The sequence below is a fragment of the Salvelinus fontinalis genome, chromosome 30 (assembly GCF_029448725.1).
Source record: "Salvelinus fontinalis isolate EN_2023a chromosome 30, ASM2944872v1, whole genome shotgun sequence".
Lineage (NCBI taxonomy): Eukaryota > Metazoa > Chordata > Actinopteri > Salmoniformes > Salmonidae > Salvelinus > Salvelinus fontinalis.
Window position 1 is genome coordinate 7,694,187 of NC_074694.1, and position 6,000 is coordinate 7,700,186.

The window sequence follows — 6,000 nt, forward strand, 5'->3', positions numbered from 1 at the left end:
ACCTCTACCTATATTATACACCTCTACCTATATTATACACCTCTACCTATATTATACACCTCTACCTATATTATACACCCCTACCTATATTATACACCTCTACCTATATCATCACACCTCTACCTATATCATACACCTCTACCTATATCATACACCTCTACCTATATTATACACCTCTACCTCTACAGATATCATACACCTCTACATATATTATACACCTCTACCTATATCATACACCTCTACCTATATCATACACCTCTACCTATATTATACACCTCTACCTATATTATACACCTCTACCTATATCATACACCTCTACATATATTATACACCTCTACATATATTATACACCTCTTCCTATATCATACACCTCTACCTATATTATACACCTCTACCTATATCATACACCTCTACATATATTATACACCTCTACCTATATCATATATCATACACCTCTACATATATCATACACCTCTTCCTATATTATACACCTCTACATACATTATACACCTCTACCTATATTATACACCTCTACCTATATTATACACCTCTACCTATATTATACACCTCTACATATATTATACACCTCTACCTATATTATACACCTCTACCTATATTATACACCTCTACATATATTATACACCTCTACCTATATCATACACCTCTACCTCTACATATATCATACACCTCTACATATATTATACACCTCTACCTATATTATACACCTCTACCTCTACATATATCATACACCTCTACATATATCATACACCTCTACATATATCATACACCTCTACCTCTACATATATCATACACCTCTACATATATCATACACCTCTACATATATCATACACCTCTACCTCTACATATATTATACACCTCTACCTATATTATACACCTCTACATATATTATACACCTCTACCTATATTATACACCTCTTCCTATATTATACACCTCTACATATATTATACACCTCTACCTATATTATACACCTCTACCTATATTATACACCTCTACCTATATTATACACCTCTACATATATTATACACCTCTACCTATATCATACACCTCTACCTCTACATATATCATACACCTCTACATATATTATACACCTCTACATATATTATACACCTCTACCTATATTATACACCTCTTCCTATATTATACACCTCTACATATATTATACACCTCTACCTATATTATACACCTCTACCTATATTATACACCTCTACCTATATTATACACCTCTACATATATTATACACCTCTACCTATATCATACACCTCTACCTCTACATATATCATACACCTCTACATATATTATACACCTCTACCTATATTATACACCTCTACCTCTACATATATCATACACCTCTACATATATCATACACCTCTACATATATCATACACCTCTACCTATATCATACACCTCTACATATATTATACACCTCTACCTATATCATACACCTCTACATATATTATACACCTCTACCTATATTATACACCTCTACCTATATCATACACCTCTACATATATCATACACCTCTACCTCTACATATATCATACACCTCTACATATATCATACACCTCTACATATATTATACACCTCTACATATATCATACACCTCTACATATATCATACACCTCTACATATATCATACACCTCTACCTATATCATACACCTCTACATATATTATACACCTCTACCTATATTATACACCTCTACCTATATCATACACCTCTACATATATCATACACCTCTACCTCTACATATATCATACACCTCTACATATATCATACACCTCTACATATATTATACACCTCTACATATATCATACACCTCTACATATATCATACACCTCTACCTATATCATACACCTCTTCCTATATCATACACCTCTACATATATCATACACCTCTACCTATATCATACACCTCTACATATATCATACACCTCTACCTCTACATATATCATACACCTCTACATATATCATACACCTCTACATATATCATACACCTCTACCTATATCATACACCTCTACCTCTACATATATCATACACCTCTACCTCTACATATATCATACACCTCTACCTCTACATATATCATACACCTCTACATATATCATACACCTCTACATATATTATACACCTCTACATATATCATACACCTCTACATATATTATACACCTCTACATATATCATACACCTCTACCTATATCATACACCTCTACCTATATTATACACCTCTACCTATATCATACACCTCTACCTATATCATACACCTCTACATATATCATACACCTCTACCTATATCATACACCTCTACATATATCATACACCTCTACATATATCATACACCTCTACCTATATCATACACCTCTACATATATCATACACCCTCTACCTATATCATACACCTCTACCTATATCTACACCTCTACTTATATCATACACCTCTTCCTATATCATACACCTCTACCTATATCATACACCTCTACCTATATCATACACCTCTACCTATATCATACACCTCTTCCTATATCATACACCTCTACCTATATCATACACCTCTACCTATATCATACACCTCTACCTCTACATATATCATACACCTCTTCCTATATCATACACCTCTTCCTCTACAGATATCATACACCTCTACATATATCATACACCTCTACCTCTACATATATCATACACCTCTACATATATCATACACCTCTACATATATTATACACCTCTACCTATATCATACACCTCTACCTATATCATACACCTCTACATATATCATACACCTCTACCTATATCATACACCTCTACATATATCATACACCTCTACCTATATCATACACCTCTACATATATCATACACCTCTACCTATATCATACACCTCTACATATATCATACACCTCTACATATATCATACACCTCTACCTATATCATACACCTCTACATATATCATACACCTCTTCCTATATCATACACCTCTTCCTCTACATATATCATACACCTCTTCCTCTACATATATTATACACCTCTACCTATATTATACACCTCTACCTATATCATACACCTCTACCTATATTATACACCTCTACCTATATCATACACCTCTACCTATATCATACACCTCTACCTCTACATATATCATACACCTCTACATATATCATACACCTCTACCTATATTATACACCTCTACCTATATCATACACCTCTACCTATATCATACACCTCTACCTCTACAGATATCATACACCTCTACATATATCATACACCTCTACCTATATTATACACCTCTACCTATATCATACACCTCTACATATATCATACACCTCTACATATATCATACACCTCTACATATATCATACACCTCTACCTATATCATACACCTCTACCTATATTATACACCTCTACATATATCATACACCTCTACATATATCATACACCTCTACCTATATCATACACCTCTACCTATATCATACACCTCTACCTATATCATACACCTCTACCTATATCATACACCTCTACATATATCATACACCTCTACATATATCATACACCTCTACCTATATCATACACCTCTACCTCTACATATATCATACACCTCTACCTATATTATACACCTCTACATATATTATACACCTCTACCTATATCATACACCTCTACCTATATTATACACCTCTACCTATATCATACACCTCTACCTATATCATACACCTCTACCTCACATATATCATACACCTCTACATATATCATACACCTCTACCTATATCATACACCTCTACCTCTACATATATCATACACCTCTACATATATCATACCCTCTACATATATCATACACCTCTACCTCTACATATATCATACACCTCTACATATATCATACACCTCTACCTCTACAGATATCATACACCTCTACATATATCATACACCTCTTCCTCTACATATATCATACACCTCTACCTATATCATACACCTCTACCTATATCATACACCTCTACCTATATCATACACCTCTACCTATATCATACACCTCTACCTATATCATACACCTCTACCTATATCATACACCTCTACCTATATCATACACCTCTACCTATATCATACACCTCTACCTATATCATACACCTCTACCTATATCATACACCTCTACCTCTACCTATATCATACACCTCTACATATATCATACACCTCTACCTCTACATATATCATACACCTCTACATATATCATACACCTCTACATATATCATACACCTCTACCTATATCATACACCTCTACCTATATCATACACCTCTACCTATATCATACACCTCTACCTATATCATACACCTCTACCTCTACAGATATCATACACCTCTACATATATCATACACCTCTACATATATTATACACCTCTACCTATATCATACACCTCTACATATATCATACACCTCTACATATATCATACACCTCTACCTCTACATATATCATACACCTCTACCTATATCATACACCTCTACATATATCATACACCTCTACATATATCATACACCTCTACATATATCATACACCTCTACATATATCATACACCTCTACATATATCATACACCTCTACCTATATCATACACCTCTACCTCTACATATATCATACACCTCTACCTATATCATACACCTCTACATATATCATACACCTCTACCTATATCATACACCTCTACATATATCATACACCTCTACATATATCATACACCTCTACCTATATCATACACCTCTACCTCTACAGATATCATACACCTCTACATATATCATACACCTCTACCTATATCATACACCTCTACATATATCATACACCTCTACCTATATCATACACCTCTTCCTATATCATACACCTCTACATATATCATACACCTCTACATATATCATACACCTCTACCTATATCATACACCTCTACCTATATCATACACCTCTTCCTATATCATACACCTCTACATATATCATACACCTCTACCTATATCATACACCTCTACCTATATCATACACCTCTACATATATCATACACCTCTACCTATATTATACACCTCTACATATATCATACACCTCTACCTATATCATACACCTCTACATATATCATACACCTCTACCTATACATACACATACACCTCTACATATATCATACACCTCTACATATATCATACACCTCTACCTATATCATACACCTCTACATATATCATACACCTCTACATATATCATACACCTCTACCTATATCATACACCTCTACATATATCATACACCTCTACCTATATCATACACCTCTACCTATATCATACACCTCTACCTATATCATACACCTCTACATATATTATACACCTCTACCTATATCATACACCTCTTCCTATATCATACACCTCTACCTATATTATACACCTCTACATATATCATACACCTCTACCTATATCATACACCTCTACCTATATCATACACCTCTACCTATATCATACACCTCTACATATATCATACACCTCTACCTATATCATACACCTCTACATATATCATACACCTCTACCTCTACATATATCATACACCTCTACATATATCATACACCTCTACCTATATTATACACCTCTACATATATCATACACCTCTACCTATATCATACACCTCTACATATATCATACACCTCTACCTCTACATATATCATACACCTCTACATATATCATGCACCTATACCTATATCATACACCTCTACCTATATCATACACCTCTACATATATTATACACCTCTACATATATCATACACCTCTACCTATATCATACACCTCTACATATATCATACACCTCTACCTCTACATATATCATACACCTCTACATATATCATGCACCTCTACCTATATCATACACCTCTACCTATATCATACACCTCTACATATATCATACACCTCTACCTATATCATACACCTCTACATATATCATACACCTCTACATATATTATACACCTCTACCTATATCATACACCTCTACCTATATCA